Here is a 24680-nt window from a genome sequence, read left to right as displayed (position 1 = left end):
ATGAGCACAAAATCTTGAGAATGACAAGAAAAACAAGAATAGCATGACCTTGGCCAGGGGTGGCAGGTATCTGAGACCAGGGATATGGGCACCCAGAACCAGAAGGAGAGCTCTAAGATGACCAGGAAACAAAGCACTAGGGGTCCAGGAAATTTGAGGCAAAGACAATATGGACCTTGAGTACCAGCACAAGGGGAAAAGGAGTATGAGGACCAGGGACATCAGGACCAGGATGACAATAGCCTGGAGGTTCACACAGGTCTAGGAACAGGGTGGCCAGATAGATGAGAAACATGATGGCCCAGGAGGACTAGAGAAAGCCGGACCATGATCAGTTTGTGTTAAAGCACGAGAACCAGGCGTAGTAAGGCCAGAGATAGGATGATAGAGACCAGATCTAGGAAGACTAGGAAGATTAAAAGCATGAGGATTCTGGCCGATTAGATCAGGGAGCCCGTCAAAAAAAAAAGGAAGATGAGGGGGTCAGTAAGAGAATTAGAAGAATCAGCACCAAGAAGACTAGGAACAGGTGTAAGAGTGCCAGTGGGACCATGTCCATAGGACCAGGTCCCAGAGTACCCGTTGGGGTAACAGCATGAGGCCGAGGAACATCAGGAGGAACAGAACAGCCACAGCCTGGAAGACTAAGTGGCCTTAACCCTGGTGTTCATGAGGAACAGGACCAAAATGATTAGGCTCAGGACCCAAACAAAGAGAACCAGGACCAAAAGGACCTTGGGTGCACTGCCAGAAGGACCACGAGGATAAGCACCAGGGCCAACAGGACAAGGATGATTCAAACCTAGAAGACAAGTGCTAAGACGGCAAGGTCTAAAGGGATCAGGATACATGAGGCCAGGTGGACTGATGGGACCAGCAGGACAAGAAACTGATGTACTAGGAATCTGTTGAGATGGGTGTGAAGGATCAAAAGGTCCAGGTCAAGTGAATGAGGATCAAGAGAATCAGAAATCAAGAAGAAGAGTTAGGAAGTTAGGAAAGGGGTTATAAGGGCTAGGCTGGCCAGGAGGACCAGTACCAAAACAGTTAGGCACACAAATACCCAAACAAGGGGGACATAAACAAAAGGGTAAAATCTAGGGGGCACAAAACCAGAAGAGAAAACGGACTGTGAGGTCCCGGAATAGGAAGACCATTGCTAAGCAAACCAGAGTGAGAGTGAAGAAGACTAGGAGAACAGGACCTGGGGAATAGGAGGAGATGGCCTAGCAGCCAGAACCAAGTGGACAAGAGCTAAGAGGGTTAGGGCAAGGTGGACCAGTGTTACTATGACAAAAGTGGAAAAGTAATATCAAGTCACACAGGCCCAGGAGTGTCAGGACCTGGCATATAAGGTTAACAATGACCAGAAGGAGGCCCAGGGCAAGGAGGGCGAGGATGACAGGATAAAGGATGACCAAGCCAGAGGGCTAAAACCAGATGACCTGAACAAGAATATTCAGGACAAAATGGACAAGTTGGTGCAGAACCAGGATAAAAACGGGCAGAAGGGTCAAGGCCAAAAGTTATACGACACATTGGAAGAGGACCAGGAGAACTAGTAAGGTCAGGAGCAGGTGGACCACTGACATTAAGACCAGAGGGAGAATTAGGTAAACTAGAAGAATCAGTAAAACCAGGACCAGGAACAGGGACAGGAGTACCACAGAGGTCAAAAGCAAGGGGGACAATACCTGAAATATTAAAGTAAAGCAGGAGGATAGGATCAGGGTTCTCAGGACCGGGACTGGATGCCACTTGCGTTCACTCCTTGTATGCAGTTCTACATGGTGGTAGGAACCTGTTTAAATCTGCATAAGGCATAGCAGCTTGGTAAATTGCTAAGTCATTCGCACAACTACTTATCAAGTTGTGCATACTCTCTGGCTTTTTAGCCAGCCACCAGGTAAATAAAAAAAATATTTTCTATTTAAGTGGTCACCATCTAAACAGTAAATCAGTTCTGCAATTTAGTCAGCAGCCAGGTAAACACTGAAATGTCTCAGTTATTTGCCAGGATACAGGGCAAGTAGTATATAATGTCTGCCATTTAACCAGCAGGCAAAGGAATTATTAACTTTTTTGCTATTTAAATGGCTGCCAGTCAAATTGTACAGATTGTCTGCTGTGTTTCCAGCAGTAGGACAATGAGTGACGTTTCTTTGCTGTTTGCTTGGTTGCTGGCCAAATAATACATAATGCTATTTACTCAGTGGCATGTAAATAGTGAAGTTTTCTTGGTATTTGCAAGGCTGGTGGAGTGCACAATCTCTACTATTTAGCCAGCAGTGAAGTTTCTCTTCTATTTTCAAGGCAGCTAGCCAAATAGTAGGTATTCTTTTGCTATTTAGCTAGCAGCGAGAAAATGTACTATTTACCCAGTGACTGGCTAAAATAGCCGCGACCTAAAAATAATGCATAACCCTTTTTATATTTCTGAATGTTTCTGACTAAATGTGCTCACGGGAAAGCCTGAAGATAACTATCTCTTCTTTCATCATCAACTTGCCTCCTTCTGAATTCAACTCCATGTGGCTCCTAAAAAAACGAGAGGGCCTTTTCTTTTTGCATTAGAGAGAGTGCATGTCTTACCTCCTCCCCCTTTGTACTATAGTGACATGCTGAACATTTGCAAGATCTAACAACTATTGGATGGAGTTTTTTACGTATGGTAATTTTGTCTTTTGCATAGAGCGGACTTAGGAGAGATGTATTTTTTTAATAAAACAAACCAAAGAGGTTTTCATCTGCAAACTCATCCTGTCCTCCGCATAATACGGTTTCGAATGTTTAAATGTAACTTTAATATATACAGGTAGACATGGCTGGTACTACGTTTAGTATAAATATTCATAGCCATGCACCCAGTGCTTAAGTGACTGAGATGCGTGGTCAAGTTTTCAAAACGGATGTCTACGTTTTGCTTCATGTTTTGAAATCAGTCTGGGTTGAGTTTAGTACAAAACATACTGCAGCATGCATGTGGGTAATCTGTGAGCATGTTTTATAGTTCGAAGGGCATGGCAATTATTACATTGTAAAGGATTGGTGGTATGCCCAGGAATTATGGTGAATTGTACATATTGAATTGAATCCCTTTATTTATGCAGGTGAAATCGTGCGGGCCCCATTCTCATTTGACACAAAGAGCATGCAAAGTAGAACCTTTTGGATGAATCTCATATCTATAGTTTGCTACTTTGCATCACACTGTGACTTTTTTTCAAATGAATTTCCTCATAATCACACGTATAAAAATAATTTTCCCTATATCTCCCTGAATATCTGGTATATACTATCTAGTGGAGGTTGCCACTGCTAAGTTATAGTGAGGACCAGGTTTTCATAGCAAATGGATTTTTGGGTTGCTAATAACTTTGGTGCCGTTTGACAAATCGTCATTAAACTTTCCTAAAAAAAAGGTTCATCCATCTCTGCTCCTTCTGCTCGACTATTTAGGACTCAGCAGCTCAGTCCCTGTGTCCTGAAAAACAGATGAGTTTATGGAATAAGGGAGCAGGGTAGGGGTATTCTGACCCGTGGGCTGTGTGTATGGGCGCTGGTACTCTTTCAGTTCTCAATACGACCATTGCAAAAATTCACAGGAGTCCTGTGGTACCTTGGCAGGGCAAGGGGACCCTGAACTCCTGGCCCAAGTAGGGGGTCATGGAAGAACCTCTGTAGGGCCAAATTATTATATTTTCTTTGGATTGCACAGTGGTACCATGGTACGCTTACAGCACTCAACGTGACCCTCTGCAAATAAATTCATGGGAGTGCCATGGTGCCTTGGATCCACAAAAAAAAAGAATTAAGGCAGGCCTTCAGGCATTGCAAGACCAAGGGAGTCCGACAGAAATGGGGTTTTGGATGACTGTGGTGGGTTGGGTGCAGGGTCTGGCCATAGGCCTTTGGCCAGGGGCCCCACCAACTTGTGTAGTGGGGGAGTGCAGGCAGTGAAGCAGCACCCTAGAAAATACTTATCAAAGTAACTCTGTTTCTTGGGGCCTATGGATCGTGACCCCACGAAAAGTAGATTTGTTTTTAAGCTATCCTCCAGCTGGAGCTGTTGCTTGTTAACTGAGGATTTCTGGGATCCCTTGTGGCTTTTCTTATGGCTGCTTTATGTGGCCTGTGGAGTGTACAAGGAAGACTCTGATAGTACCTACTGTTGTTGACAAAGCCAATAGACTTGCCTTCATATATTTATGTGGTAACTGCTTGATGAAGCCAGTAGGCTTATCTACATATAATGATGTGATGACCCCTTGACAAACAGTATCAAAAAATGTGGTCTTGGCAGTGGAACAATTAATCTAAACAAGAATCATAGTAGCACAAAGAAAGATAGACAACACAGGTTGAGGTGTGGTTAATATCCACTATTCAAATTTTGTATTATCCAAGCAATATCTGGAACAAAACAATTCATAGTATTCCACAGATAAGCGCCTTGTATCTGCACAGTTAGACAAAAGTGTAATAATATTCACAGTGCTCTTGGTGGTCAGGAAAGGAAGGAATGGAGATAGAGTGTTCACGTGTGAGAAGGGGGGACATGGAAAGGCAAGAGTGACATAGGTACATCAATACAAGTCTCTATGTACATTTCCATACATGATAAGACTGTTCCCAAAATAATACATAACTCAAAAGGAACCAAAAATTAATTACATGCTGTGCCCTTATAGTTTGTATTTGGAGTGTAGTCGACGTTTCGACCCCTAGATTCAGGATGTTTGTGGTCCTTGAGGTAGGGTCTTCTTCAGGACTGTGTGAGCACCTTTGGATGACAAACGGTGTGTGAGGGGAATATTCACAAGTATGTGTGTGCTACTAAAGAGGAAGAAAGGTAGGAATACCTATGTATATATGGGCAATGGAGGACCAATCCGTCCTATTCACTGGGAAAGTAGGGCTTCAATTGAGCTCCTATGAAGAGGGAAAGAGATCCATGATGAGGATATACAACTAGGAGAGTCACAGTCTTAAATAGCACCAATGAATGAGCAACTTACTGCTAGGGTGACAAAGTGGTTGATCAATAACCACCCGGGGACTTGAATCATTCAGAGTCGCATTTAAGTAGAAAAGGAACTGCAGCGTGTCCTGCTCACAGTAGGGGGGACCAAATCCACAAACCTTAGGGGAGAGAGAGATATCTGGTACTAATACGATGTAAGCTGTGGCTGTTGCATAGCAAAAGATAAATAAATAGCAGGGTCACCATGTTGGAGTACATTGGCAGGGGGTATGCTAATTAGTGTACCGCCAACGTCAAAGGACTATTACATTGTGCCAGCAGCTACAATAGGCACTGAAGTACTACCCCTGGGCATTGCCGAGTGTAAATGAGCCAAAAATGGGCGCGGGCCAGAACAAGAACAAAGCATGGAAAAAATCCAAAAGGCCATGTCTAATTGTACATGTAGATCGTGGCGTGGTAAATTAAGGCCTGGGTGAATTATAAAAAGCCCCCCACGGCCGTGGGAGATAAAGCATAGAATTGCACAAGCCTTAGGTGACAGGGTAATCACACAATGGTATATTGGTCAGAAAGGCACACAAACAACATTGAGGGCCAAGGAGAGCAAAATCACATGGCACTGTTAAAGAGCGTGATGTCGGAAGTATCAGAGTGATATGAATGGCCTCTAATAGAAGTGTGCAGCATGATTTAAAAGAGAGTCTCAATCAGGTGCTAGAATAACAATGAGCTAGCCAGAGAGTCGCTTACGGCAGTGAGTAGGAAAGCCTAAGGTGACAGGGTAATCACACAATGGTGCAAGGGTCAAAAATATCCAAAATGGCACACACACCAACACTGAGGCCAAAGGAAAGCAACATCACACGGCATTGTTAAAAAGCGTGATGTCGAAAGTGTCAGGATAATATGAAAGGCCTCGAATATAAGTGCTAGAACAACAGCGAGGTCGCCAGAGGGGCGCTTACCTCGGAAAGTGGTTTCACCTCTGAGCGGGGAACCGGATCCGGGCAGTTGGCTCCGTTAAAAAGAATGAAGGGCTTCCTGAGGACGCCGGTGTGCATAGACACGTAGTTGACCGGGCGGCAGGGACAGCACAAGAAAACGACAAAAGGCACGGGGCTCCAAACAGAGCGGTAGTGTGCAGATTGGGATGCCTTCCATGACGCATGTTGGTGTTTCTTAGTTGACCAGTGTGGGAATGCATTATCATGGAATCTTCTTGTGTCAAAAGTAATAACAGCTTTGGGTACCCATATTTCATATAAGATAGATTGATGACAGCACGGGGCATATACAGTTGGCATATTCTTTAAAAAAAAAAAAAAAGAATCACGGCCACAAAGCGTGTAAACGTATACATATGTGGGCAACTGTTAATACAGATATCCTAGACACATTCTCTTGGTGAGTTGGAAGGTACCAATACACAAATGGCTAGTTTATTAATAGAATGAGTTAATGCGACCATGACCTCCACACACATTGGACCCTGCATTAATGGTTGTTCGCACATGAACACTCCATACGTAATGTATACATGAACATATAACAATTCTGCTATGCATGTCAACGTTTACCCATGATAATGGAAATAGGGTGCGAATATCAGTACAGATAGATGGGTGTCTAGGATATCTGTATTAACAGCTGCCCACATATAAATATGTTTACACGCTTTGTGGCTGTGATTCTTTTTTTTTTTTTTTAAAGAATATGCCAACTGTATATGCCTCATGCTGTCATCAATCTATGTTATATGAAATATGGGTACCCAAAACTGTTATTACTTTTGACCGAAGAAGATTCCATGATAATGCATTCCCACACTGGTCAACTAAGAACCACCAACATGCGTCATGGAAGGCATCCCTATCTGCACACTACCGCTCTGTTTGGAGCCTCGTGCCTTTTGTCGTTTTCTTGTGCTATCCCTGCCGCCCGGTCAACTACGTGTCTACGCACAACGGCGTCCTCGCGGACGTCCTTCATTCTTTTTAACGAAGCCAACTGCCCGGATCCGGTTCCCCGCTCAGAGGTGAAACCACTTTCACTAACATTCACTGGTTAATCTTAGCTCGAGTAACTATGACTTGGGTCCTCGCCATGCACTGCTTATGACCTCACATATTAGAATACTCATGACATGTCCTATGACATCGGGCATAACATCATTGACAACCACAGAAATTGTGATTTTTGTTGCCACACTCTTGGTACATGAGCTTTCAGAAAGCAAAGCTTCTTACCACTCTCAGAGAAGAAGAGTGGAACAAAGATTTGCTTGCAAACAACCTAGCCACTCTACAGTAACATGTTGCGAGCAATATGAGTTGATGCATGCTTTCAAAATTAGAGCTGAAGTAGGGCGACTGAGCTCCATGGACATAGCAAATGCTCAAAAAGGCGTACTAGTGTGTACTAGAAGTAGTGTGGCTCACCGGTTAGAGGCGGCAGACCCGAGAGCAGAGGACGGCCCGGGACCAGGGTTCGATTCCCGGCGCGGCAGGTTTCTGGACCAGGGTCAGCGGACTCGATAATTCTCTCGCCTCGGTGCCCACTCTGATCAGCGATCACACTTGGCAACTCTGGGCATTAGCTTGCCTCATCTTCACTAACGGCCCCACCAGACCGCCGGGGATGCCTGGTCTCACCCTGGAGATACCCATTAAGGGACCATCTCTCAGGGAAGCCAGGAAGGGTTTCGCAGTGGTTGAAGAGCCTTGGGACCCTCCGGGTAAGTAGTGCGCTATATAAATGCCTATACATACATACAAGTGGCTTATCATGGCAGGCGTGGGTCAGAGAGTGAGCATCAGCGAAAATTGCTTAGAGGTAGAGGCAGCACATACATTGCATTTAGGGCTCAAAAGCAATAAAAGTGAAGCAAAATCTGTCACTTCCAGATTCTATTGAAAAAGTTACCTTTTGTTGGTGTTTTAGTAGTTACAATCGGTTTTAATGGAAAACCAGAAGTCGTATGTGTATTATTTTGTAATGTAACATGAAAGTGAGCAGAGGCTTACTGTTCCTGCTTCCTCTGCTCCCCGTCAGTGCCATGGTTTTGCTGCAGGACCAAGTCAACTGATTGCAAAAAGAACCATGGCTTGTTGAGGAGACATGCTGTGAAACAGTATATCCCCATGGTGGTAGCTTTAGTTTATTAGGGACATGACAGCTAGTGGCACCATCAAACAGCTTCATTTGTGTTTGCTTTATATTGGGACGCTGGTAGGAGAAGTCAGGATTTCCAATAACTGCTGCAGACGGTAAAATATTATGAGGTTAGCTGCCCAGGCATGTTATTGATTTATGTTAAAATAAACAATGAGACTAGAATGCTCGCTCACATTGTACTTTGGCTAAAATTCCAGTACTGCTCTGGGCATTAATGTTTGATACTATACCTCAAACATGCTAAATTAATGCAAAGTGCATTTTATAAAATGTAACCTTGTTATATTGTGCATATAGTTTTCTGTAGCCACTAGGTCGGACTGGGGCGGATAATAGACCGGGACACCAAAATACAAGTGGTCTACATTAGCGAATCAGATAGCTACAAAGTGGTTCACATTCTGCAAATTGAATCAATTTTGAACTTCTCATAGCCACTGGAAGTGGAGATGCTAAGGTGCTGTAGCACCCCCTAAACACCCATGTTGGTGTGCAGAAAGTCAATGAGCAATAAAGATACCTTTACATTTTGTTTTATCTTGTCACAGATGGCAAATATTAGGCTCTGCTAAACAATTGCTGCTTATGCTTTTAGAATAGAGATTATTTTGTACGTTATTTCCTTGACTGCAAGGTTACAGGATTTTGTAATGTGAGGTATGTGACAATCTTGCTCAGTGTGAAAGGGAAGGCTGTGGGATGTTAATCTTTGTTCTAATACATAATGATACAGTACAGATGTTCAAGTTCAAGTTCAAGTTCATGGATTTATATAGCGCACTACTCACCCAGAGGGTCTCAAGGCGCTTGGGGAAGGGGGGGTTAAATTTTTGTCGAATAGCCAGGTTTTAAGTTCTTTTCTGAAGGAGATGTGGTTTTGAGTGAGGCGGAGGTGAGTGGGGAATGAGTTCCAGGTCTTGGCCGCCAGGAAGGAGAAGGATCTGCCACCCATGGTGGATTTTCGGATGCGCGGGACTGCGGCGAGGGCTTGATTGGACGATCTGAGTTGGCGGGTGGGTGTGTAGAAGGACAGTCGAGTGTTGAGGCATTCGGGTCCTAGTTTTCAACGCGAAGACTGGAAAGGCAGATCGCCGGATTCGCGGTTTCCACACGGCCCGAGGTCCAGGGACATACGGACTGGGTGTAACAAACGCAGGACACACGCTGTTAGATGATTACCTCGCCTGCAATCAAGCACATATTGATCAATAGTGAAGAGCGGATTATACCGATTATGTTCTGTTTACCAACGCGCTTCTAGATACGGCCACCAATGTAATAACACGGATTTTTATAGATATTGTGACTGCGTCCCAATCAAAGCTACCGAAGATTCGTAGGAAGACTTTTTTCAACCATTGAACGTCCACGATACCCTTACCGGGTTGGAATTATCACCGGTCAAGCGGGATTACAATATTCGCCATCATTACAAGAAAGCCCTGAAGAGTCAGAGCAATCTGTACTCTGACGAAACACGTGTCGGCTGGCGAAGAGATTTTTGTGGGCAATAAAACAGCGGAATATTGCTCAAACAAAAGAAGCGGAAAATATTATTTTCTAGAACGGAACTTACTGGATGTCTGTTTAAAATACATTTTGTACCTAAATTGATTTTTGTGTGCATAGGAAATTGCGTTGTATGTAGTGTAGGTGTTCTTGGACACCGTATAAAAGGGTTCAGAGGGTTTCCCTTTTTCCTGTGGCACCATTGTTTAACACCATCTCTAACTTGATTAAGTAGTCAGTACCCTAGTAGAGCGCAATCAGTCCCTGTCGATACAAAACCCATTGCCTTTGAGAATACTAGTTTGTAGAGGGCCTTGTGTGCGTGGGTGAGGAGACGGAACGTTATTCTCTTGTTGACGGGAAGCCAGTGGAGGTCTTTTAGGTGTCAGGTGATGTGATCTTGGCGAGGGATGTCCAATATGAGTCTCGCTGATGCGTTTTGGATGCGTTGGAGTTTTTTCTGTAATTTTGCTGTGATTCCGGCGTATAGTGTGTTACCATAATCCAGTCGACTCGTGACCAGCGCGTGGGTGACAGTCTTTCTTGTTTCGAGGGGGATCCAGCGGAAGATCTTTTTGAGAATACAAAGTACGTTGAAGCAGGAGGATGAGACTGCGTTGACTTGTCTGGACATCGAGAGAGAGGAGTCTAGGATGAAGCCCAGGTTGCGTGCGTGGTCTGTGGGTGTGGGTGCTGTGCCCAGAGCAGAAGGCCACCAAGAGTCGTCCCAGGCAGAGGGGGAAGATCCTAGGATGAGCACCTCCATTTTGTCTGAGTTGAGTTGTAGGCAGCTATGTTTCATCCATTCGGCTACTTCTTTCATGCGTTCGTGAAGATTGGTTTTGGCGGTGTTAGGGTCTTTGGTGAGGGAAAGGATTAACTGGGTGTCGTCGGCGTACGAGATGATGTTAAGGTTGTGTTGAAGCGCGAAGGAGGCGAGTGGACTCATGTAAACGTTGAAGAGGGTGGGACTGAGTGATGATCCTTGTGGTACTCCACAGATGACTTCAGTGGCCTCTGAGTTGAATGGGGGAAGTCAGACTCTTTAAGTTCTCCCAGTGAGGAATTCCTTGTATGCCGATGTTGCTGAGGCGTTGTATAAGGGTGCTGTGGCAGACTGTGTCGAAAGCGGCGGAGAGGTCGAGTAAAATGAGGGCCACTGTTTCTCCGTTATCCAGTAGTGTTCGGATGTCGTCTGTCGCTGCAATGAGGGCGGTTTCGGTGCTGTGTTTGGCTCGAAATCCGGACTGAGAGGGATCGAGGGAGTTGTTGGATTCAAGGAAGGCGGCGAGCTGACTGTTGACGGCTTTCTCAATGACTTTGGCGGGGAAGGGGAGGAGGGATATGGGTCTGTAGTTTTTAAGTTCAGAGGGGTCTGCTGTGGGTTTCTTCAAGAGGGCGCTGAGTTCGGCGTGTTTCCAGCTTTCTGGGAAGGTGGCAGAGTTGAACGAGCAGTTGATGACTTCACGGAGATGGGGTGCGATGATGGAGTCAGCTTTGTTGAAGATGTGGTGGGGGCAGGGGTCGGTTGGCGAGCCAGAGTGGATTGAGTTCATTAGGCGGATGGTGTCTTCGGTGGTGATTGAGTTCCAGGCGCTGAGGTTGTTAGTTGGTGGTGTAGGATCTGAGGGGGGTGGGGAAGGTTGTTCGCAGGGAGTGTTCTCGAAGCTGTTGTGAATGTCGGCAATTTTGTTGCAGAAGAAGGAGGATAACGCATCGCAGAGGTCTTGGGAGGGAGTGATGTCGTTAGATGCTGCGGCGGAGTTGGTGAATTCTTTGACGATGTTGAAAAGTTCCTTGCTGTTGTGGGCGTTGTTGTCGAGATGATCCTTGAATGCTGATTTCTTGGTGGATCGAATCAGTTGGTGGTGTTTGCGGGTGGCTGCTTTGAGGGTGGCCATGTTGTCGGTGGTTGGGTTTTTTCTCCATGTTTTCTCTAGGGTGCGGCATAGCTTCTTGGATTTTTTAAGGTCATCGGTGAACCAGGGAGCCCTTTTGCTGCCTGAATTGATCTGGTGCTTTTTCAGGGGTGCTAATTCGACAGCGCAGTGGGTGATCCATTGCTTGAGATTGGTGGCCGCTTGGTTTGGGTCCAATGAGAGGGTGGGAGGGTTTTGGTTGAGTGATGTGAGGAGTTGGTCGGAGGTGATTTTGTTGCATTTTCTCCGAGGAATAGGTTGTGGGCGGTTGTGGGTCAAGGTGGTTTTGTAGCTGAAGTGAACACAGCTGTGGTCCGTCCAATGGAGAGCTGTGGTACGGTCGAAGGAAATGTGCTTGCTGGAGGTGAAGATAGGGTCGAGCGTGTGCCCGGCTACATGGGTGGGGGTGTCAACAAGTTGTTTGAGTCCGAAATTGGCCAGGTTGTCCAGAAGAGAGTTGGTGTTGCTGTTGTGTTTGTTTTCAAGGTGGAAGTTGAGGTCTCCTAATAGAATGTAGTTCTCGGAGGCGAGGGCATGTGGGCTGACGAAGTCAGTCATGTCATCGCTGAATTGAGTGCGGGTTCCTGGAGGCCTGTAGATGAGGGTGCCTCTAAGTGTGGTCCTAGGGTCGGTGTGGATCTGGAAGTGGAGATGTTCGGCGGTTGCAAGATTATCGGCGAAGCTGGTCGTGATTTTGATGGTGTTCCTGTGGATGATGGCGATGCCTCCTCCTGTTTGGTTGGTGCGGTCTTTTCAGATGATCTTGTAAGCGTCCGGTATGGCTATAGCGATGTCGGGTGCTGATGATGTGTTCATCCATGTTTCTGTAAGGAAGGCGATGTCCGGTGACGCAGTGTCGAGTAGGTCCCAGAGTTCGGTGGCGTGTCTGTGGACCGAGCGGGTGTTCAGCAGGATGCACTTCAGGTGATTAGAGTCGGAGCTATGTTTGGAGGAAGTGGGTTTGGTGAGGGTCCTGAAGCAGGTGAACTTGCAGATGTGACAGGCGAATGGGCTGTGGGTACGTCCTGGGGTGGCTTTGCAGCATTGTGGTGTGCGTCCGGGGTTGAGGGCTAGGAGGGTAGAGGCGTCGTAAGAGATGCAGGAGGAGTGAGTGACGCAGGGGACAGGGGGTCTGGTGCTGGGCGTGGCCCAGGCGCGGACGGGCGTAGACGGGCTTACCTTTGCCGCACCTTCGGCGTGACCGCTGCGCGTGAACGCTGCGCATAGGTCCATCTGTCCTAAATGGAGAGTGGGGGGGGGAGGAGCGTGGGAGGGGCAGCTGGGAGGCGGGAGCGAGGTGGAGGGAGGGTCTGGGACAACAAACAAAATGGCAGCAACAATAACAAATGCTGCAAGGCCAGGCGAGATTGGGGCACAAAGCAGTTACAATAATGGAGCGCTATGGGGGAGAATTTATGCAGCAGTGGCTAGCGGTAGGAAGCGCTGTGGCAAAGTTAAAGCGCTACGATATTTGGCTGCCGACGATAAGAAATGCAACAGCAGCAAGTATTACACGAGCAAGCAGTCGAGACAAAGTGCACTCGGCAGTAAGTATTTAACAATAGATACAAATCCCAATCAGTGCGCGACTTAACAGCAGTATTCACTCAGCAATGGTTATCTAACAGTGATACAATGCCCAAGCAGTGCGCGATTAAGCAGCAGTATGCACTCCGCAATGGTTATCTAAACAATGATACAATGCCCAGCAGTGCGTAAATAGAGAGCAGTGGCTAGCGGTTGGAAGAGCACTTGTGAGAATTAAAGCGCTACGATACCAGTCGGGGGGGAGGTGAGGGGAGCGACCGCTTCTGCCGAGGACAGGACGGTCAAAATATATCGGCCATTAGGAAAGCACAAATGAAGCACTGTATTTTACAATTGCGAAGTGTGATAGAAGCAAATATTCTAATAGGATCAGAGCAAAAATCATTTGTGTATTGTGTAGCTGTATTAGCAAAACTACATTATTGTGCAAATTTAGTGGCCATGTCAATGACAATGCACTGCTTGTGAAATATAGTGAGCTACCACACCATGATATAGTAATATATTTTCAACAGTATCCTCCATAATGCGCCACCAGTTACATAGCAAACCCTTGCCACTCTACTGCTGCATGGATTTGACTCATTTGTTCACAATCCCTATCACTTCAGTGATTTAGAACTGACGGCAGCACCCAACTGTGAAAATGTTTCCAGCACTAGTGGAGAGACAATGTGTAGGTGGTTTGCAAGGCATGGGAGACTGTATGTATGTGTGCTTGCTGCAGGTAATGTTTCTGGTAATATTGGGGAAATTAACAGTAAAAACTGGCCCACCCAAAAATAAATTGCAGATCAATTAAAGAGAATAGTGAGGCACATTGTGTTGATTCTAGTGTAAATTTGTTCTTTAGCAGTAATCTGCTTGGGTGCACAAGGGCATTTTCCTCTGGCCTGAAGGGAGTGGGTTGAATGCGCAAAATAAAGCACTAAGGGGCCGATTCCGATGTCGGACAGACCTCAGTCCGTCTGATATCGGTCAGGAGCCGTATCGACCGACCTGCTGTCATCGGTTACTGCCCTGCTAGTTCGATGCTATCAAACAGGGTTTGGTCACACTCGTATACTTCACAATTCAAGCATGCATGCCAATGCTGAAAGCATGCTTGTAGTGTGAAACGCAGGGGTGCAGTTCATCCCTGCACCCTGTGGCTGGCACCCCAAGGTGACTGACACCGGTTGCAGGGATCCACAGAGGGGCATCATAGGTGGCCCCAGGCCGCCATTTGGCAGCCTCACACCCATGGGAGCCCTACTGGGGGCCCCCAAGACAGTTTCTGACTGCCTTTTCCTGCCGGAAAAACCGTCACGAAAAGGCAGTGAAAAACTGCCATTGTGCTCCCTCAGTCGCAAAGAGGCAGCCGGGCGAGTACTGAGGGATTTCAGGACGGTGGACAAGCTCTCCAAGTCTGTCGTCCACAATCGGGAAATCCTAGTCGGATTCCTTTCCGACCGAGCCCATTAGAATGGCTCAGTAGGAAAGGAATTCATGCGACACGTTCCGGTTCGGTCAGAAGGGCTTCGATCATCGTTCAGAGCCCTTCCGACCAAAATCGGAATCGTCCCCTAAGTTGGAATTTCTTAGTGTCCCCCTGTTGCACTCCTGTGGTTAAATTAACCTTGCTCCGATTAAAGATGAAATCCACAAAAATTTGTTTTTTTCTTTCTTGAAAAGAATTTCATATCGTTTTTTATTGCATGTTGTAGCATCACAATAATAATTCTCATATATGACTGTACATCATTTTGATATCGTCTTTATATCACATGTATACATTTCATCAATCATCCCAATGCATTTCGGGTCAAGGACCCTTCATCAGGGGCCTGTGTATCCTGAAAATAAATGATCAGCATCAAGCGTTTGGAACCTTCTAGTAGGTACACGCACAGCTTCTAGGGTTAAATATATTATAATGAGGAGGTGGCATTCGTGAATAAGGAAACACGGCAAACCCTTTTGAATTTATAAGCATTATGAAGGAGGAGTAACCAAAAGGTGCTGAAAGAGCATAATGATTGAAACCCGATTACAAGGTTAGAGCGCAACAGGGGGACACTAAGAAATTCCAACTTAGGGGGTCATTAGGATGGCGGGCGGACTTTGTCCGCCCACCACCCTATCGGGAAATGGGAACACCCACCATAAGGGTGGGGGTCCCATGGGGGCAATTAGGATGCGCCCGCCACAGTGGCCGGCGCATCCTGCAATCCTATCGTTGGGGCGGGTGGTGCACTCAGCACCGCCCACCACAATGCCCGGAAGGCTTGCTGTGCACTTCCATGCACAACATAGCAGGCACCGCATGGTGCCTGCCATGTTGTGCATTGAACTGCTGGGGGTACCATAGTTACCCCCAATGTGCACCTCCCACCCCCCAGAGTCCCTGGGGGCCATGCAGGCAGGGGTGATCCGCCCGTGATCCTTATGGGCCCCGTAGTCCTTTATTTTACCGACCAAAAAATAAAACATGCCCACAAACAGAAAGGAACCAGCCCACACTTCCCTATCACAACAGCCCTACTAGCACGATATTGGCCACATATTCCTTGCTAATGGACCATTTTTCTTGGCTTTTATAATTCTGTGCACTTTACCTCTGTAAACCAGTGTTAAAGTGCTCTCTCCTTTAAACATGCTAAAATTGGCAAATACCCAATTTGGACATTTGATTTACTTTTGAGTCCCTAGTGAAGTAGTATTACATGTCAGTGCCTGTAAAGTAAATACCTGTAGTAGTCCTGCAGCACTCATTCTGCCACCCCCTTAGGAAGCCTGTGAAACTGAAGGTGGTGAAACATATCTTAGGCATGCCATTACAGCTTCTGTGTGCAGTTGTATACTGCCATTTTGACCTAGCCAAATAAGCCTTTGGCCAGGTCTAGTTTTTCCCTTTTAAAACATATAATTCACTCCTAGGGTATGCCCTAAACAGCCAAATGTATTTAAAAAGTTTGACATTTAACCTTTATATGTCCCGGTGGTGAATAACATTGAGTTACCTTATTACATCTAATAAGTTATCACTTTCAATTGAGAGCAGGTAGGAAAGTCAAGTTTGGTCTTTAAAGAATTGTAATTTAAATCCCTCTTCAATGTTAAATTTGGATTTTAAGTCACAATTCTGAAAATGCAGCTTTAAGAAAGTAGTAATTTCCTTGTCCTAATCTTGGATGCCTGTGGCTTGTACACTGGGTTATATGACAAGGGGGATGAGCTGTCACCTACCACAACTTCACGTCACAAAAACTCTGCCTCAACAAACTTACAAAGGGTTTCACACTAATAATAATAACCTTGCATTTGTAAAGATCAGAGCTACCTCCAAAGTGGTTTCCCGGCACTGGGGGCCCTCGGGAAGATTAAGCGAGCTATTGCCCAGAATCACATGGTGCTGGCTGACCTGCTGCCGGCGCTGGGGATTGATCCGTGAACCCCGCGGCTGGAGTCAGGCACCCTGACCGCTGCGCCATACCTCTTTCGCACTAGTTTTTTGTGCCCCAGACAAGCTGAGGCCAGGGCAGGGAGGCGGGGAATTCCAGACACCTCTGCAGGGGGGAGGACTCTACAACTGTTTTCCACTTCAAAGTGGGCTCCAGGTATAAATAGTGTACTCTCAGACCCAACACTTCATTACACTTCTGGACCTGTGAAAGAATCGGAAGAAGGACTGCTGTGCTGCTATGCTGCATGAAGGACTGCTCTGTTGCCCTGCTACTTCGCTGCCTTAATGCCTGAGTGAGAAGGACTGAACCTGCATCTTGAATTCAGGCCCACCAGAGTGACTCCTAGGGCTAGTTGGCTGGCCTCCAGATCATAGCCTCAGGGGAAGAAAGGGGTCCAACCTTCTTGAACCCTGCACCTACACCTACCGAGTGGTGCCCCCCAGTGCAGGACCTTTGGAAGTGGGGTCAAAGGTGTTCTGCCAGGACAGCTGTACTCTTCAGCCGAACCGACGCAGCACAACACAACTCCCTGCAGCTCATTGGAACTGCAGCTGTGTAACGCATCTCAGACTCAAGACCTCGCATCCTGGCTTTGCCAGCTCAGAACCACAGCTGCATGACGTCTCCGAGGCGGGTGCTGGCATCACTGTCCTAAATCGCTATTGCGCAGAGCACTGCTCTACAACCAGCATTTAAAGTACATTTCTCAGCAGGACTGATTTGGTCTCTGTATCCGGCCAGTTCTCTATAACAGTCATCTGAATTTGTCCCTGTCCCGCACGATCAGATAACCCCAGTTGGTGCTTTTGAGTTTCAAGCACTGTATTGGCTTAAATCTTTAAAACTGCATATCTCTGGTTGCACTAACTGAATTTTTATTATTCTGGTGTCAAACAACGTATTGAATGTTAAATTACTATGGGATTTTCTAGTGCTGCATAAATATTTTACACATTGCTTCTAGGTTAAGCCTGACTGATTTTGTGCCAAGCTACCAGAGGGTTAAGCACAGGATAATTTGGGGTTCACTTGTGTTTCACCCAAATATATGATGTTACAGCGCAATCCATTACAATGCATGCTTGTACAACACGGTTTTTACAACGCAAGTACCATTACATCACATTTTTTTACAACCCATACCATTACATCACAAAATAGTGTTAATACATTAAATAATCCATTACAACACAAACATTTAAAATGCATACAGGTACAACGCATACAATTACATCGCTTTTTTAAAATGCATAATAAACCGCTTGGACGGGATGCAGGGAAAGTAGGGGTTTTGGGTGGGGTAGTGTATTACAAGACAGATATTTGACAATAGTACTAATTTAAAAATAAATACCCAAGTACTAAAAAATTCAATTAAAATAAAAATGTTATATTATTCACTGGGACAGGATGCAAAGAAAATAGGGGTTTTGGGTGGGGTAGTGTATTAATACATGATATTTAAAATTACTACAACTTATTAAAAATAATACTTGAGTACTCAAATTTAAAGTAAAGTATTTTTCTTATTTTAATGCAATACTTACCTTTCGGACAGGTTGTTTGAAAAACAGGCTTTCTTGGTGTGGTAGTGGAATAATACAAGTTAATTAAAAATAGTACCAAATATTCAAATTAATACTCTAGTAGTAAAATAAATACTGGTGTATTATATTATATAATATACATATAAATATCATACAAAACCATTTTAAAATTCATTAAAAAATTCCAAAATAATTTTGAAAAGAACATTTATTAAAATACACTTTATATGAAATGTGAAAAATAAATTATAAAAACAAGCAGCCTAAAAAACGAACATTTAAACACTGTAACATTCTAAAATATACACAATTTTTTATTTAAAATATGAAACTTTATTGAACACAAAAAGCACTAAACTAATAAAAAACCAAGCAAACTAACCACCATTTTAAACATCATACAACGAAAGTCCTACAGCACTTTCTACCTTGACCCGCAGGTCACCAAAATGGCGGACATAACTGATAGTAAAATAAATAATGAACATTAATAAATCGCAAAAAATAATTACACTTTTCCACAGCATTAAAAATACAACAAACAAATATACCCAAAATATATTTTTTTAACAATTAACATACACAACCAAAAAATGTATAAAAGCAGCCGTCCACCATTTTAAAACCAGTGGCTAACTGACTATCAGACACCCTACATGTGTTTTGCTGAGCGAAAAATGTCGATATCAAACTGCCATCTACTGTTCAAAGTAAGTGTACCATATAATAAATTAAAACATCTTAACAAATTAATTCAAACATTAAAAAATAAAACAAACATTTATTAACATTTAAAAATAGTAGAATGTTTAATAGTTTAAAACAAATAAAACTACTCAAACAATTGTTTGCTGCGAGTAAAGCACAGAATGATGTAGTTGGCAAATTTACTACGCCTACTTAAAAAAAGGGAACAATGATCAAGAAATGCGGTATAGATCTATGCACAAAAATACTATTTCTACTCCAAACATTGATTTACTAAACAAATGAGCTGTACTCAAGAAACCCAAGGCGGACCCCAAGGACCTCAAGAACTTCCGACCCATCTCCATGCTCCCGCTCCAGGCGAAGGTCACAGAGAAAATCGTCAACAAGCAACTGACCCGCTTCCTCAGGAGAACAGCATCCTGGAGCCGTCCCAGTCCGGGTTCCGCACCAACCACAGCACTGAAACTGCCCTCATCACCGCCACCGATGACATCAGGACCCTGCTTGACAACGGAGAAACAGCAGCCCTCATCCTCCTGGACCTGTCCACCACCTTCAACACGGTCTGCCACCACACACTACGAACACGCCTACACGCCGCCCTGGATCCAAGAGAAGGCCCTAGGCTGGACCACATCCTTCCTCTCCGGCAGAACTCAGAGTGTCCGCCTCCGCCCCTTCCACTCCACTGCCACCAAAATCATCTGCGGCGTACCCCAGGGCTCTTCCTTCTGCCCAAAGCTGTTCAACATCTACATGGTACCTCTCGCCCACTTAGCCTGACTGCACGACTTCAACATCAACTCCTACGCCAATGACACCCAGCTGATCATCTCCTTCACCAAAGACCCTCACACCGCCAAGACCAAACTCCACGAAGGAATGAAGGCCGTCGCCGAATGGATGAGTAACAGCCGACTGAAGCTGAACTCGGACAAGAGAAAAGTCCTCATCCTCGGCTCCACCCCTTCAGCCTGGGACGACTCCTGGTGGCCGACAACACTAGGAACAACCCTGACACCCACCGACCACGCACGCAACCCAGGGGTCATCCTTAACTCCATCCTCTTCATGACCAAGCAGGTCAACGCCATCCCCTCATCCTGATTCAACACCCTCCGAATGCTCCGCAGGATCTTCAAATGGATACCCGACGAGATGAGAAGAACAGTCACCCAGGCCCTCGTCACCAGCAGGCTGGACTACGGAAACACCCTCTACGCAGGAACGTCGGCCAAGCTCCTGGGGCGATTCCAACGCATCCAGAACGCTTAGGCACGTCTGATCCTCGACATCCCCCGCCGCAGCCACGTCACACCCCAGCTGAGAGATCTGCACTGGCTCCCCGTCAACAAGAGGATCACCTTCAAACTCCTCATCTACACACACAAAGCTCTCCACAAGACCGGCCCAGCATACCTCAACAGACGACTCAACTTCCACACCCCCACCCGCCAGCTCCGCTCCGCCAGCCTCACCCTCGCCACAGTCCCCCCACATCCGAAGAATCACTGCCGGCAGCAGATCCTTCTCCCACCTCGCCGCCAAGCCCTGGAACACCCTCCCCACCAATCTTAGACAGACCCAGGTTCTACTGGCCTTCAGAAGACTCCTCTAGACCTGGCTCTTCGATCACTAGCAGCCCCCCCCAGCGCCTTGAGACCCTCACGGGTATGTAGTGCTCTTTATAAGTGTCATGATTGATTGATTGATTGATAGAGTTGGGTACAAAATTACTATTACTACTCTGAAATTGGCTTGCATCTGAAAAAATGCTATTTAATGGTGAGCCCAAAATTACAATTCCTGCTCTAAAGAGTACTGGACTGAGGGAAAATGCTGTATAGTGGTAGTGTAAAAATAACTATTCCTACTCCAAAGGTTACTTGCCTAAGGGACACCGCTGGATGTTGTTTTTGCCATTTAACAATGAACAAATAATGTAAATCTCAACAGAAAGAAAATCAACTAACACCAGTTAAAGAGGATACTGCCCACATACTGAAAAAAGACAATAATCTCAAGAAAAAAAAAGAAATCAAGGTAATAAAACACAACTTTTGTTATATATATTTTAAAACACAAGCAATTTTTTTCAAAGTTGAAATCAATTTCCTATTTAAAACATTCATAAACTATTTTTCTTCACAGAATGTTCTACAAGCAGATCATTTTCAAATTAGAAAATATAGGCAGAAGAAGCCCAACTTAGAGGTCTATAAGGATGGCGGTTAGAAGGCTGCCGCCGGGCCAGTGGGGGCAACCGCTGGGCCGGTGGCGGTCATCCGCCCGCGATCGCAACCCGCTGGTCCCATTAGCAAGGCGGTGACGACCGCGGCGGTGAAATTTTCTGCCCGCCACTTTTCCTCTGGTATTAATCAGCCGCTTGCCTGGCGGGCGGAGCTGGACTGCTAAAATGGGGCTGTGCAGGGCCAGGCTCCACCGGCATGATTATGATGCCGGCAGTAGCCAGCTTTTCCGCAGCGGTGGAACTACCATGGAAAGGCATGCGGAGAATGTCTCTGGGGGCCCATTGCGGATCTCTAATAAGTTTGTGGGTGCCCTGCTGGGGGTACCCATGTTACCCCCTACATGTCCCTGTACCATGAGACAGGCACTGTGCAGTGCCTGCCACACAGTGCAGGGATATGCAGGGCATGCTTTTTTGGACATTTCGGCGGTGCTGCTGACAGCAGTAACCACCGCAATGTTAAATGCTGTGATCCAACCTCCAGGTGTTATTGGAGGTGTGTGCAATACTACTCAACCCATTGCACAGGCGGAATGGTTACTCTTGGTGACTCTGTTTTAAGAACCACAAAACATGAAATTAAAGATATTGCATCCACCTCCAATGAACCATGTGGTGCAGTTTTGAGGGGGTAGCCCAACACATTCCCCACATGTTGCAAGTAGTATGCCCACAATTCCTAATCTGAGAAGCATTGTTCAACGTAAAAAACAAGCAAGTAACCCAAAAGAGTAGCAGACTATTTTCTCTATGAGCCTTGAAAAAGCCCTGTGGGCGAAACGCGCATCGGCTACTGCTGTGTCAACATACATGTATTTGAAATAAAGCATTCAAGACCTGATTGAAAAGTGTGATTGAAGTACTTCTTGGAGCTGAATCTCAGGAAATTGGACTAAAAGACTTCTCTGGGATTTGTACTGCATTGTAAAAGGATTCTCTTTGTTATATGCTAATATGTGACATATGCCACAATTGGATTACAGAAATAATGATTGGGTGTGCTCGGGTGTAGTGTATAGAATTATATATCAGAGAGCAAGCTACAGTTTGAACAAAAAAAACTAACAGCCTTTTGCTTTGTTCCTCCTAGCGGTGTAGACAAGTACTAAACTTCAATTACAGAATCTGAATATTTTACATCAAATGAAGATGAATTGGCACCTATTCTAAATTATTTTGAAGACACATATATATTGGCCATCTGAGCAGGTCGGGTCGCAGGAGGAAACCATGTTTCCATGTGAAGTGGTGGAACTGCTACTCGACCTGCTTAGAGGGAGGAGCAAAAACAAACAATGCCATAGAGGGATGGCACAGCTCCTTCAATAAATAAGTTTGCAAACCTCATCCTAATTTCTATTATTTCTTGGAAATTTTGAGGAAGGAGCAAAGTTTTCAAGAAATGAGAACGTCGCAATCATTAACAGGTAGTCTGAACCCACGTATATCAAAAAGAACAAAGAAAATGTCCGGCAGACAATTCAACACTTTATGTTGATGGTGGCTTCAGACTACCTTGATAATCTTGCACACATCCTACATTTTTAACACACACTATCTTCTTACTTGCTTGTTTTGCCCTAAACAAAACCCTAATTATTTTGGCTTTTTGTATAAAGAAAATTTTAAATATGTTTAAAAGTCGGGTCTCCTTACCTTCAGTTGTCTTCTTTTTTCAACTCTTGGACTTACATTTCATCCAATTTTTCACAAGAGTCCTTTGTCTTTTTCGAATCCATTGCAAATAATCCATGTTCCTTTTAAAAACTCCGTGGCCTGAATAAATCGTATTAAATGTGCACAATAGCTTTAAAAATAATATCTGTGCATACCTAAAAAATCGCAACCCCAATTAAAATCCAGAAAAAGTGTTGTTTTTCTGCAAAAAAGCAACCACATCCAATGAGGCAATCCATTCTATTTCTAAAACCATTCCAAATCCATTCCAAGTTCCAAAATTCATCACCGGAACTCCAATCTCGAAAAAATTAAAGTCGCACATCTAAACTCCAAAAACAAATAAACAAAGGATGTAAAAATATCAGATCTTCTATTTCACAAAAAAGAATATCTTTTTATTCAATCGAATTAAAAATACATCTAACTGCAACAACGCCAAAATATATATATTTTTTAAAAACCTGTCGTAAAAAGAATAAAAGAAATCTTTCGAATCACTTTTGTTTTTAATGTATATATTTTAATCAAGTTTATTAAACAAAAATTGTTAAGAAAGAATGAGACTCGATGTGAGCCTACTACTGCAACCTGTTATAGAGAGAAATATTTGGTTAACACACAATAAAAGTACCAAAAACACATTTACTTCATGTATCTACCTTCCTCCTCTCTCCTTACAATAAATATAACCGCTAATCTATGTATTTTAATAATTTAAATGTGTCTTACCATAATGGAGCTCTCCTTTGCATCTGATCCGTAGCGTGACAGTCCTCATAATAACGAAAGTTACGTTTACGCGGCAACGTCATATCTTTCTGTAAAAATTAAAAAAGGACATTTTCTCCCATTGACTTCATTGGAAAAGCATGGGAAATTTATCGAAAAATGTTTTAAAACATGTTAATGTGCATACAAAAATCTATGTTTAGTTTTGTAAAATATTATAAAGAATTACCTATTTTTTCAATAGTTTTTATAATTTATTTTGAAAACATAATATTAAAAATCTTATTAAAATACTTTAATTAATAAATGTCATATCTTGTATTTCTTTCTTCTTGTTATATTTAACTAAATTATTATATACTGTTTACATTATATTTACACAAGTATTACTGTTTTTAAAACTTATTTTAAATATTTTTTTAACTCTAATATTCTAAAACCTTTTTAAAATTTTTTTACTCATTTTATTTAAATGTTTATTTTTTATTTAAAACTCATGTAGAAATACATTCGTTTATTTTTTTTAATTTTTCAAATCACCTAAATTTTGTTTTAAAACTAGTAATTCATCAGAAAAGAAACAATTTCTTAATTTTTTTGCCCCTTAATAAAACTTATTTTAATAAACGTTTCCCCATTAATCACTACTATTAGCACAATATTTTAATTCTATTGTTTTTATTCATACATACTCTATTATTCATTTAAATACCTGATTATTACATTGAATTACCACAACCTTTTTTTAAAGTTTTTTATTTAATTTAAATATCCATTTTATTCTCACTATTATCCCCAACATTAAATTCGATTTTTTTTAATACACAGTCTAGTACTATTTTTAATACATGAGTATTACATTAATTTACCACAAGATATTTTAATTATAATAATATTCATATACTAAACAGCTCCCGCATAATATTAACCCTTTCGCTGCGGCGGCTATTCCGCCGCAGCGCTAACGGGGTGGGGCGGCCGCGCGGCGGCCACATGCTGGTGACAGAACCGCTCCATCACCAGCCGCGGTTGAGCTGTGCTGGTGACGGAGCGGTTCCGTCATGACCCGCCCCGCTCCTTAGAACGGCCGCGCAGGCACGAAATCAGCGCCACGCAGGCGCGGCGGCCGGGCCATGACGGAACCGCTCCGTCATCAGCACAGCCCAACCGTAGCTGATG

Source organism: Lissotriton vulgaris, chromosome 4_1, assembly GCF_964263255.1.
Source record: "Lissotriton vulgaris chromosome 4_1, aLisVul1.2, whole genome shotgun sequence".
NCBI classification, from domain to species: domain Eukaryota; kingdom Metazoa; phylum Chordata; class Amphibia; order Caudata; family Salamandridae; genus Lissotriton; species Lissotriton vulgaris.
This window is presented reverse-complemented; position numbering follows the sequence as displayed.